This window comes from Cavia porcellus, unplaced genomic scaffold, assembly GCF_034190915.1.
Source record: "Cavia porcellus strain 051 isolate PalLab524CR breed Dunkin Hartley unplaced genomic scaffold, mCavPor4.1 scaffold_8, whole genome shotgun sequence".
NCBI lineage: Eukaryota > Metazoa > Chordata > Mammalia > Rodentia > Caviidae > Cavia > Cavia porcellus.
This window is the reverse complement of record NW_026947491.1, coordinates 5,743,261-5,757,115: the sequence shown is the minus strand read 5'-3', so window position 1 is coordinate 5,757,115 and position 13,855 is coordinate 5,743,261. Positions and strand designations below refer to the sequence as shown.

General features: G+C 39.1%; 1 protein-coding gene across 5 annotated transcripts in view; it reads left to right on the top strand.

Annotated features, from left to right (window-relative positions):
• The window catches only part of LOC106025983 (ankyrin repeat domain-containing protein 26-like), a 162,102-nt gene that overhangs the window by 104,985 nt on the left and 43,262 nt on the right, over positions 1-13,855 (top strand). The window contains exons 25-28 of one of the 5 annotated variants that reach the window (XR_010049030.1): positions 3,567-3,684; positions 5,162-5,430; positions 10,240-10,454; positions 11,185-12,488. The gene's annotated coding sequence lies outside the window, so the exon portion shown is untranslated. Of the gene's footprint in view, positions 1-3,566; positions 3,685-5,161; positions 5,431-6,672; positions 12,489-13,855 lie in introns of those variants that run through there. The other 4 variants (XR_010049028.1, XR_010049029.1, XR_010049027.1 and 1 more) reach the window with 4 other exon arrangements.

Genomic DNA, 13,855 nt, shown 5'->3' with positions numbered 1-13,855 from the left:
GAATAATTACTATTTTCCCTGAGTTCTGGGTCTTCCATTCTATGGCCTGCACATATTTATTTTCCTAAAACCCTCTTCCAAAGGTTTTATTTCAGCATGTGACTTCTTTTAATCATCAACATGTTCATGTAAATTTTCATCTTCCTTGAATTTCCATAGCTGTACTAAATTTAGTTTCAATTTTGACTACTGTAAATTATTGTTTTAAAAAGCCAAACACTGCTTTGCCTACAGTTCCTTGTCTTAACCTGGATTTCTTTGAGGATACTTTAGTAGTTTTTCCTATTCTCTTCCCCAAGGCATCATCAGTGCCAAAAGAGGATGATGCATCTGCCCATAGCCACTGCATGTGGGTGACCTGATGCCCACGGACTCAGCCCTCATGGGCGGTGAATGAGAATCAGAGCTAGCCTGTCACTGCCTGCTGTTTGCACTAAGTACTCAGATGGGGTGTACACCGCACCTCCAAAGCCCAGGGATCCCACAGGAATACCTGCTCACTAACTTGTCTAAAATCATGTCTTGAAAACCTACTTGTCAAGCTTGTGTCTCAAACTAAGGTGAACTTTGTGCCCACTTAAAGATTTGTATCTTTCTCTATGGCAGAAAAAACTGGTTTCTGTGTTATATTTTTCTGTTCTATAAGCACATTTGTTATCTTATGTAATCATCCTGATCCTCAGGATAAGGTGCCTTCCTTTACATAGTAAGTTGCCTCCAATACATAGTGAATGTTGTTTTCTTAACATTGCTCTCTATTTGCTTGTGCTATCTTCCAGGTCTCCTCTTTAAATTTATACTGAAGGGCTGTATTTTGACAGTTTTGCTCAGGTGCACAAACACTGTATAGTATGAGCCAACCGTGTATCTCCAGTGGCAAATTAGAGCCAGCTACACCAGCAAGTAGTGCCACAACTTGGTGTCATTAACACAAAACCTTGCCTCTACCTGAAGTAGTCTTCTTTCTCCTATTTATTGAACACAGATAATTCATGCTTCTGTTCTCAGCTCAGAAGTTACACCTCAGAGAACTCATCTTCATCACTTGAACCAAATTAGCCTCCATATTATGGGCGCTAATAGTAGGGTTTGTTGAGAGATGAAAATGGTTAAACCATCTCTTAGTAAAGGGATATTTGACAGTCATTTGGATGACTGGAATGCAATGGCACCTCAGTTCACAGACTTAGTTCTTTCCACAATTTTAGTCACAGAAATTGTTCCATGATTCTGGTCCCAAATGAATTTCAAGCATACGCAAACAGAATCATGGAACGAATTCTGGAACGAGAACAGTGGAAAGAATTAACTTCATGAACCAAAGTACCCCTGTGCAAGCAACAGCCACACAGAATATGGGTTCAGTTGTCTCTCCCTACCTTATATAATTTCCCAAGATTTATTACAATTCCTATGTTAATTTTTGTATGATTTTTAATATTGTATGCCTCACTAGCTATCAGTTCAAAAGTCCAATCTGTTTATTCACCGTCATCATTTCTTCTCACCTAATGCAATGTCCAGTACCCAAAAGATAATAAATTTCAGTCAAAGACAATATGGATAAATTAAGAAACAACAACATCATTCTGGATATCAAAATTTGGTTAGCTCATTTTCCAGTTCTTGTAGATGATGGCTCACAAGCTTTTAAAGGCAAATACTGATCAATGTACACACCAAGGATATCATCATATAAGTGATGAAGAATTGTGATGCGCACAGCCAATACTAAAAAGATGTAAAAAAGTGTCCTCTGTGGCGCTGAGACAAACACCATCCAGACCAACCATGCATCTGAGGAAGCACCTGTCAGTCACAGTACCAGAAAATTCATCTGTGCAGCAAAAGTTTCAAATGCAGAAATAGGGGAAAGCACTCAATTCTTACCGATGTTTTCAGGCTAGTTAGAGAGTACTGGACATTTTCACATTAAGCCTCTTCATCACAAGAGTGTCAGAGTGATTTTTAAGGTGATTGGAAAAGTACACTATTGTTTTTCCCCTGCTTAGGAACATCTTGATGTAGAATGTAACACTCTGAAACTACTTGAAGAGAATTAACCTCTTAAATTTCTTGTTGTTATAAAAAAAATTCAATTCATTCCATGTTTTTAGGTTTTGTTTTTTATTGGTGAAACCTGCACAAGTAAATCTGCTTTTTCAATTTACATGTTTTAAAACAAATTTAACATATTGTCAAATAAATGTGTCCCAGCTCAAGGATACTGAACTATTTCCATTGGTAAATGTGTGAAATATATTTATGTGCTGGTAACCTGAAAAAAATATTTCACATTATCCGTAAAGGTCTGTGAATGTCAAATGCTTTGCAATATCTTCCGGAAGGAAATAGTCTGAAGAAGTCTTTATTTTGTTCTCAAAAAAGTTTTCATTTTCCCTCCCCTGGAAAATAGTTGAATGTTCAGTTTATATGTTCTGAGTCTCAGGCCTTTCTCCCTGGAGCTCTTTCCCTTTCCAGACAACATTTCAAACTGCCTTTATTATCTCTTCAGCTTGAACACTGCAATTCCCATAGAAAGTGTTATTTTGCCCACAATGCCAAATTGCACGCCCCTTGAAAAGATCACTTCTCATTTGCATTTTACTTTAACACTTCTAAAAAATTAATTGCTTCCTTTCTGAGATTAACAAGCTTCTATCAAAGACAGGGATTTTTCAAAAGGGAAGAAAAAGTTCATTGTCATATCATTAATCAATTTACTATTAGAAAACAATAAATGAGCATGAAACACTATCTGAAAAATCAGAATGGGCCGACGCTATGGCCTATGACTTCCACTTCAAAGAACTCCTACTCTCGTTTCTTTAATTTCTATCAAAAAAGTATTTGATGAATTTATATATGATGTTAAATTGACTTACTGAAATATCAGGCCAGACAGTAATTTCAGAAAGAAGTAAACAGTCCCAAAGGCACATTATGATTTATTTAGTGTGTTAATTAGAGTTCCTAGTCACAGAGCTAAATAGGGCAAATTTATGCAAATGGTTATTAAACAGCTCTCTGAAATAGTGGGAGGCCAGATTTTGGTAAATAGTCAGGAACCATAGCCAAAATCACAACACAGAACTGGTGTGCTTAGCAATCCTGCCCTCTCCCAGAGGGAGCATGTGTGTATACTCACATTCTAAACTCAGTCACTGGACGCTAGGCAGTTGCTACTGGGATCACTACCATTGCCAGCCTAGAAAAGCTGTAGATGGCAAATGTACTCATCCTAACTGAAATGGTTTTCTCTGGTGTCTGATTTTTTGCATCCTTAGCAGGGCATGCAAAATCCTAATGGGCTGAAATTATCATAATTTGGCTCATATATCAGGATTACAAGCAAAACTACTAAAAAGCTGGAAGGTACCCCTATGGAATTTTCATGTTCTACCATGGGAGGCGAGTTCTTCCCAACAGCTTAGGAGTGTCATAACATCTCTGATGGTTTAGATCTAGAATCTCCCCTATAAGTTTCATATATTCAGAGGTGGGGCTCTTAGAAAATGGTTGGATCCTAGGTTGTTATGTTCATCAGTGGATTCTTCCGTCTTGAGTTCACAGTTAAATATGCTGATGGGCTGATCAGAAGAGATGGGTCATTGGGGGCATGACCTGAAAGTAATCGTCTCCCTCCCCAGCTCCTTCCTCTTCCTGTTTCCTGATTGCAATGATGTAAGTAGCTCTATTCTCCTCCAGGCCCTTCCACCCCATCCTTCTACTTTGAAGTTAGTTGACTATGGTCTAAATCCTTTAAAAACCATGAGCCAAAATAAACCACTCCTTTTTTAACTTGTGGCTGTTAGGTATTTTATCTCAGTGATGAAAACCAAGACAACTTATAAAGAGGTTGTTAAGTATGACTGCATATTAACACTGTATATATATTAAGAAATATTCTCTTCATTTGCCCCATGATCCCACTCTTCTCTCTGCCAGTTTATCTGTCTTCTACTGACCCTTCCTCTCCAAATTCGTCTCATCTGTAAAAAGCTTATAAAAATAAGGGATGATATATAAGGAAATTCCTCCATATTCTTAATCAAGAAAGCTTACCTCAGAAGGCTCCTGGGTCCCTGAATGCATTTGCATCCTTCTGTTCTTATTGCTAAAGAACTACCTCAGAGATCCCAATACAACTGTAGATAGAAGGCTACTTAAGACCTGAGTGTCCTAGTGTGAAGGCTGCAGATGATATCAGCACAGAATACTTACACGGATGAGCACACGTTAATGTTTATATGTGAATGTCCCTCAGAGTCCCCTGCTTTCATAAGAGGAACACTGGGTAGGGGACTGGATAGTGGGAGCCCAGAGATGACTCACTGTTGGAGGTGGGGTCTGATGGGAGGATGTGGGTGACCTGGGTGCAGGATGCAGAAGAGTTTTCCTCCCTTCTGATACCTCCCCTAATCTCTCTGCTCCCTGGATACTATGTCATGCACAGCTCTCCTCCTCTATGCCTACCATCAGTGCTGTCCTATCTTGGAGTCCACCAATGATGGACTGAAACTGAGCCAAAGTAAATGTCTCCTTCCTTAAGGTGAGGGTGTGCAGTATTGTCTTAGTGAGGAGAAAGTGACTAAGTCACTGTGCAAGGGAAAGGAAAGCCAGGAATCATGCGAAGACACAGGGATAGAAAATAATCTTGTGTGGGGAGAATTCCCTTTTCAATGCACAAAAGTTAAAGATCTCTAGAAGATGTCAAGATGAAAAATGGCTATGAGCACCAGGGAACCAAAGGAGATCTCTACAGAAATGTCCAGCTCCTCATGTACTGTTCTGGTTATTTATTTTAAAAATGAATTTCCTGATCAGTTGCAGCACTCATGAGTAAACTCTGAGCATAAGCAGAGCTCTGTCCTCCTGGTCCTCATCTCTCCTCTCTCTCACTTTCTTCTCCAGCTCTTACATAATCCATTGAGCCTTTAACTTGATACATAATCATTCTCCCTGCCACAATGTTGTGCACTGAGCCTTTCCACCATCCTCTGTAGCACAGTCAGCCCCTTCTTACCCAGCTCCTGATGTGCCCATCCCTACTCTAGATGAGGTTGCTCCATAACCCTAAGAGCTGGGTGTGCACACAACAGGTATGGGGTGGGGCGTGACTTTCAGCTCTTCAAACTATGTCAAGATTATTTTTTTCCAGAGCCCTTCTGAAATTCCATTGAGGCTGCAATTGCAGGAGCCCAGGGGCACTGACTGGTGGATTAAGGAACTAACATAGGATGCATGTCCTGTTTGACGGAGCAGACAAACCAGGAAATTGAAGTTCATCCAGCAACCGGGTGCAAAGTGAGCCACCAACAACTATGGCAGTGGTGCTGGATCAGCAGCTTAAGGACAGGCATTTGGCCTTCTCCAGCTTCAGATATGGAAATGACACAGAAGAAAAATGTCAGGAAAGCAAGCTTGATGGTAAGAATATCTGGTGAACACCTGAATCAAAACCTTTACACATTTCCTTTCCCATCCAAACACATGCCATGTAGGATTAAAACTAAGCACAAATTAAGTTACATGTGGCAAATCTTCACAACTAGGAGACAGAGCAGAGCAGAGTGACAGTTCTTCCTTCAGTGCTGGAGATTGAATCCTGTACCTTTGTGCAGAACTATACCTTCCTCCTCTTTTTAAAATTTACTGGATTTTTTTTGACAGGGTCTTACTAAGACACTAAGTTGCCCAGGCTGGTCTTGAATTTGTGATCCTTGTGCCTCAGCCTCCCAGAGTTCTGGGATCACAGGTGTATACCACCATACCTGGCCGAGATAGTACATATTTAATAGAAGACATAAGATTGTTAAGGTCATACCTATAGAAGCATGCATTGAAAGAGTAGAAAGGTTGCAATTTTGAAAAATGAGCGGGAAAAAGAGAACAGGAGACAGAAAAAACCACAACACTGATTATATATGAATTGGAAGTACAATAAAAGAATACCATTTAAAACTGACAAAGCAGATTGTGAAAGGTAAAAGAAGAATAAAGGCAATAAATATAAAGCATAAATATAAAGCAAAAATATTCATTTTTATACACAAAGCATAAATATAAAGCATAAATATTAAGGTGACCTCTAAAACAAAAATACAGAAAGAGGAGAGAGACAGAGACACAGAGAACAGACATTGTACACAAAGAAAAACTAAATAGATTGCAAAGTAAAATGCATTCCAACAACATTGGTAAGACAGAATGACCTTGCTTTAGCTACAAAGAAAGTAATGTCATATCCCCCTAAAAAGTTACACTATCTTTATTTACAATTGCAAAATAGACATTAACTATTTGCACAAATGTTAAAAATCAGTACAAATAAAAATGGAATCTTATGTGATTTTCAGAATAAGGAAAGTTTCATAAATTACTGGACGGCAGATTCCCAACATGTGTTTTTGCAAAATGGTATATGAAGAATGCTACCACTTCTGTAAAAATGAGTATAAATTTTAAAAATATTCATTTTTATACACAAAGTAACAGACTGCCACCGATATAGTGGGGTTTATGTGTGTTTTATCCCATCTGAGTCATGCTGGGGCCGGATGTCCAGGCTCACCTGAGCCTGGGACCCTGCTCAGGGGTTTGTAAGGTTTCATGAGAGGTGTCAGCTGGACTCTGCCCTCTTTGGAGCTTCCGGGTTCCTTGTGGTTATAGGCATTGATCCTTGAAGCTGGAAGACCCAGGCCCCTCATTTCTCGTTGCTTCTTGATGAGGCCGTATCCTGTACTAAAGGACCCCGCAGTCCCACGCCACCTGGCTCTGGCACGAGTCTTATCACAATATGGTCAGTGTGCTGGGAATCTTTCTGACTTACTGATTGTCTCTTCCTGGGTTTATATAATGCAATCAGAGGAGTGACATCCCCCTCACCGATAACATGTTTATTGACTAGAAACAAGTCAAAAATGCCAGGGGAGGCTTCAGCCTGTGGTCACTTGGTGTTGTCATCTGGGGCCTGGATCTAGATGATGGTCATGGAGGGAGTGTGTGGCTGGGAAATGCACAGCCATCTGGCAGGAGAGAGATAGCACAGGGTAGGGTCTCAGCAGCCCTTCAAGCTACCACTTCTGATGCCCAATTTGCTCCCAGCTGCCCACCACTTACAAACTCACTACCTCCAAGTTGCACAGTGGGCTGAAATCTGAGATTTTAGCATCTGTACATTTGCAGAATATTTGGGATCCAAACTACAGCAGAGGCATCTTCTGCACTAAAACCCACAGTCTCCAGAAGTTTAATAAAGTAATCAAAGCAAGAAGCCCACAAAGGCTAGGAGTCTAACCAGATCAAATGGTGACCAGGGAGTAGAGAATCACTAAACAAACAAGCAAACAAAAACAATCTCTAAACACTTAAGGGACAGAATGTTGTGAAATTCTAGGCTGAAGGTGTGACTCAACAATAGTGTTTGCCTAGCACTCATGAGACACTTGGTTTCATTGTCAGCACTCTAAAATAGAAGAAAAAGAGGGAAGGGGAGAAGGGAAGAGGGTGAGTTGGGGAGGGGAGAGGCAGAGGAAGATATATGAATTCAATAACAAAAAATATGAAACTCTGAGCAACTGATATTTTAGAGAAAAAGTAAATGGTAATGTGATTTTAATAAAGCATTATTCCTAAAAGCATAAGGAGAGATTTTCATTATAAAAAGATGTGGGTAAGAAAAATAATCGATTGAAGTCTTTAGAAATCAATATTGTATATGTAAAATAAATAAATGTGTAGATAATTGGACCCAATGCTGAATAAAAAGGTCTCAAATCTTGGGACTGTATTATCAATCAAGAAGAAAAATAAGATTCTCCTGAAACATAGTGTAGCAGGACTAAAAGAAATTACAAGGAGAGTTATGAAAGCAACACAGATCCTGAAACTTCAACCTATTCCAGACTGTACAGTAAGATGACAGACAGAGATGAAGAAAAGAAAGAAAGAGAGAGAGACAGGGAGAGAGAGAGACAGAAACAGAGAGAGAAAGGCAGAGAGAGAGAAGTCAGGGAGCATAAAAAGGAATTGCGACGGTATTGCTATGTCAAAAAGAAATTCCCAAAAGAGTCAAAGGTCATTAATTTTCAGAAGGAAACAACACACCCATTCAAAAGGATGAGTACTAAAAGTTTTTGCAACATGCACCTGTTATTTAAGGACACAAATGATATTTAGAAATCCCTAATCCTTGGTGGAACATCCTTTAAAAATGAATACCATCAATGCAGACTTATTAGCACTAAATAATGGATGTGTAATAATTTCAATCACATAAAAATGTGATTTTGACCTAGAATTTCATCTTTATCAAATTATAAAACAATTGTGCAGAGAAAGGACGTTATTGGACAATCAACAACACAGAAAATGTTCCATTTAAGGAACGCTACTTATGAAAGACCTCCTTGAGGATGCTCCACACACAAAGTAGGGCGAAGCAGGTGAGAAAATGGAAGATTTAGAATAAAACAAACAGTGTATTCACAGGCTACTCATTATTTAAGTTCATTTTCAGTACAAGTGATGATTGATACATGACGTTAAAATTTTAATAATATTCAGACAATAAATTTACTCATAGTTTTCATGGAAATTGTACTCAGGGGGTTCAAAGATGAGACAAAATCAGCATTCATCTTTTTTATTTTTCAGTTTATTATTATGTAAATTTTTGAAATAAAATTTTAAAGATATCCAAGGAAAGTGCAGAAATATCACGTAAAACTTCCAGAACATTAAAGAGAGGAAAATAAGTTACCTTGTTAAGAAGCCAGGGAGCCGCCCTGAATCAGATTCCAGCAGACTCAGGAGACCAAGACCTCTAAACCTTAGTGGCATGGAATGTCCTTTGCTTTTTTATGACTCAGTTTCCCTCTCTCTGAAATTGGCTCTTTGGTCTTTATATCTCACTGTCAATCTAGCATCATACATAAATTCATCAAAGACATTTTGGGTCATAAAGAAATGAGTATATGAGTTGTTTGCAAGAGTTTGCAAGGGTGGTCATAGACGGGCTCAGTTTGACTTTTCACCAATGCTTTGTGACTTATGAGTTGTTCTTTCATGTTACAATGATGAATCCTGTGACAACCTTCTTTTTCCACTTAGGGATAGCATACTTTTGGATGAAAGTATGCTAAGCCCGCAGTTTACAGTTTCTTGTGGCATCTCTTTGTATGCAGTGCCAGGTTCTCCATCTCTGTGACCTGTTAGGAAATTAGCAGCCCCTCAGGAGTGCCCAGGTGCCTGCAGTCACTGCCCTGGCTTCAGTCACCCAGAGAGGGCCGCAGCAGCTCTGGGGAGCTAGATCTCATAGGTGTTAGCCCTCCTGCAAACCGTGCATGTGAGGAATCTTGGCTGCCCTGGTGGGACACTGCTTTCTATAAAACCAGCTCCTAGTGCCAGACGAACTGGAGACACTGCTTGGCACACCATCAGCACTGTGCCCACATAGCTGCACCATTAAGCACCTCTCAGAGTTTACGATCTGGGGCATCACACTTTCCGCCGTGGCAGCTGACCCTGTGTCCTGCCTGATCTCATTTCCCTGAAGACACCCATTTCACTGCGCTCAACTATCCACCCTCCTCGACAGATTATTTACCTCTTGGTTGTACTATAGACTGAGGCAAAGATAAGTGCTTTGTTCACTATTCTGCCCAGCCTTGGGTCTAGCAGAGATTTGCTTCAGGGTAATTCCATTTTTAATCTTTTTTATTCATACATGTTTGCAATAGATACTGAATACTTTTCATACTGGGTAATGGGTGTGCATCCATATTACATATTAATCATTTTTCTTTTCCTTCCTTTTCCATGCCCTTGTGTCTCCCCCATCCTCAGATTCCTTTCCATCTCCACCAATCTACTTCTACAAATATGAAAACAGAAGACTGATGGTTTTCAGGGATCAGGCTGATGTGCGTGACAAGCCTGCCATTCACCATTTTTTGTACACATAGTTCACAGAGGCAGGAGGATTATGATCATCCTTCACACCACAGATGCTGTGATCCACACCTCCTATCTCTCTTGCTCTTCTCCTGGTGTGAGAGCTCTCTCATCCCTACCTCCCAGGCCTATATTCTAACAGATTTCCTCTTCCATATTCTGTCTCAACAAAAATATTCTCACCTTTTTTCTTCCTTAAACTGCTTTAATTTTCCATTAATTGTGTCATATGGTGTTACTAAAAGTTATAGGACTGTTTACATTCAATTTTTTTTATTACAGTGAAAGACATGCAGCTGTGAATCACCTCAAAATAGTACTACTTGTTTAGAACATACTCATCTCATCGTGCTTGTCACATCCTGCAGCAGCTCTGGAGTTTCCTTTGCTGAGAATCTTTAGCTGTGCTTCCTGCCTGCCCTGATGTCCTGAATGGATTCAAAATGTTCCCCTTGAATGGTCATTGTGACTTTGGCTAAGAACCTCAGGTCCAGTGGGTGAGATGGATGAGAACATGGCATTGTGCTCTTATTTGACAGAAACTGCCATAAATTTTGATAAATAAGAAATGATCAGAAAGCACAGTGAATGCTGAAATGGGAAGCTTTATTACGGCAAAAGATACATTTCCACTTATACCCCTCAACATGCTCAAAATATTTCCTCTCACTTCCAACACTATAACCTGTCTTTCACAGTAAGATGTCTTTTCCTATAATAAGTCTGTTTTATTCAAACATAATGTACTTTTCAGTCACCCTTGGCATAATCTGACATGGTTGTCTATCTTTCTATGTGCTAGTCTCTCACCTTTAACACGTAAGCTCTGTGAACCTAGTTGTCTGATAAAATTTTATTTTGTGGGTTTTTCCCCAATAATAGTTGGAAAATGAACCTTATTTGAATTAATGAATCAAATATGATCAGTGGATAAAGTTCAACAAGCTTAAGAACATCCCAGCCAATCTTACTCACTCAAAAATGGGAAAGACGTTATAGCCTCAGGAGTCAATAGCATGGAGCCCACGATATGTATGTTTAATGTAGGATCCTTGGGGAAAAAAACCCTAATAGTCTGTGCCTCCTCTGAAAGGTAAAACAGGACCTAACTGAGTCATGATGCAAATCCAGAGAGTGACCCAAAAATCCAGTAAACAGAAAAGATTCACCTCCTTGTCTTTGTCATTCCTCTTACCACAGAGCTAAGCTGTGCATATTCCTTTCCAGTCCACCAGAGAGAAACAGCAGCAGGTGGACAGAGGTGAGCAGGAAAGCAGTGTGCCCTCCTCAGTGACTACTGATGATTTTTCTTGGTCCTGCACAATGGATCTTCCAGGGACCCGGGCTGCTTGAAGCTGGCTGTCTTAGTCACTTTCCCAGTTGCTGGAAGAAATACTCAACACCGCCAATTTAAAGACTTTCTGTAGCGCAGGTTGTGAAGTCTCAGTCCTAGCACATTCGGCTGTTCCAAAGCAGGAAGACCTCGCACAAGGGTCTGGCGAAGGAGAGCTGCTCGGGTCACGGTGGCCAGGAAGCAGACAGCAATAGGAGGTGCCAGGGCCGGAGATGAAAACCCTTCCAGGTCTCACCCTGGGTATGACGTCTTCCAACCAGCTACCACTTCCTCACAGCAAGTGAGCTCTGACACTTCTGCTGTCCAGTCCTCTTCCAAAAGCCTCACTTATGTGCCATGGTGAAGAGTCTCAGTACGTCCTAACATGGAGCTCCATCACAATGCATTTCTTCTGTGTTCAGCTCTTGGCAGAGGGTGATGGGCAAGTTGTGGGACTCCTGCAGGAAGACCTGGGCTCTCGCTCTGCCCCTCCAACATCCCTTGCTCTATTCCTTGCTCGCTCTGGACTTAACTTCTTCATTCACATCATGAATATTAATAGTTCAAAGCAAGTCCTTTTCATCATTTTAGTAACCATGTCAAAAATGGAAACAACTCAATACCTACCTGTGGGAGATCATTTAAATCAATCTGATGTAGAGAACACAATGGAAGAGTATCTCATGACATAAAAATGCCCAGGATTAATTGGTACATACAATTGTAGATGGCCAAACAATACATTAGCATAAAGCTAATTTTGTAAGGAAAGGACAAAAACCCATTTGGATGCAGAGTAACATAATTAAAAGAAATAATTTGGTGGATTACAAGTTATTTCTGGGTAGAAAATTACAATTTTCCCCCCTTTCATGGTTTTTAACTTTTCAAAGTAATAAAAATTATAGAAATAATTATAATAATGAATAGCAAACAACTGTATAACACTTACTCTGTAGCAAGACATAGCCAAACATTATATATATATATATATATATATATATATATATATATATATATTCATTTCATTCTTTCAGTGTAGGTATTTTTTATTCATTTCATAATTGCAAAAAGTAGCAAAAGCAACACAAAGAAAATGTAAGCATTTTGTAATTAATCTAAGGTGTTACAATGAATTATTGCTACTTTGAAGGCTTGGGAAAACTCCTAAGTTACCAATAAATAAATCAGGAATTGATTTCTTGTGTCTCTTTTGTTTTAAGTATTTCACAATCGAATGTTGAAGTCACACAAAAATGACTATGGGGCTGATTTTCTCAAACCCCTAAGGGAAAATTTCATCAGAAAATTTTCTGCTTGCTTTTAGGCTAAAATAACAATTTACTCCATGAACTATCAAGGATCAAGGAAGGTTTGTAGGAGTAAAATACTGAACCCCATGTAGCAGTTATAAGCCTGCTAATAGCTCTTTAAGTCTGAGAGAGTCCCAAACTATGGATCTTTGCCTTCAAAGCACTCTATGTAATACCCACAGATAGCTTTAGGTGCCACAAAAGTCAATAACAAACGATTCCAAGACTGAGATTTTCAAGTGTCTATACAGAAACACTTTTTTTTTTAGATCACTTCGTCTCTGAAATGCCATTGCTAACCTTTGTCTGTTTTCTATTTTCAAGCACTCAGATTGCCTTGACTGCTAATGTACAGAGATTCCTCTAAGTCACAAAAATCAACTCTATAACTTAGCATGTTATTCTTCTCAGACTCATGTCTAAAAGGAGAAAAGACATCTCTTCGAGTTTTCCGACACAAGTCCCTTAACATGTTCTGAGGTGGCTGAGTTGGAGAAGATTTGTTTCAGCCAAAGTATCTCAAATGATACAAAGATATTTAACAAAGATTTTGATATTACAGGTTTTTTCTAATGATCACATACAGTGTGATAGTAATTAAATCTTATTTGACAATTGAACTACAAAATAAATTGCAATGAATTTAATTTGTCCAAGGTCACACTAATAGTACTAGATGCAGTAGTCTATGCAAAGATACTTGCCTAGCTCTACATGCCTTCTAGATACTAAATGCAATTGCTGTTAGCATTTTTGGAAATGTATCTGGTTGTTATTAACACACATGTACTGATTCCCATGCTAGTTCTTGCTATTTGAACATTCCTTGGACAGCTCCCCACTGTATGGGCTGCCCTGATTACAACTGGAGAAGTCTAATTTCCATTTATTCTCAAAAGCCCATATTCAATTTCCCAAACATGAGGAGGAACTAATCACAAAACAAAAAATGTGTTTTTTTCATACAGTATTTATCCTGCATCAGGTAGTCTCTAAGGACTTTATATATACTGTTGCTTAATTCTTATAAAAAATTTATTAATAAAGTTCTTAAAATACCATTATAACTTCAAATGAGATAACTGAAGTGCAGCAAATTCAATCAACTGGAAAAATGGAAGCTATTAAAGGAGTGCTGAAGGCCATCTTCATTGATACAACAACAGTAAAATTCCTGGGGAAGGTGTATGGTACCTACTCAGATCTAGTTTATAACAGCTGCTAAGTAAACGCTTTGTGTAAATAATAAATG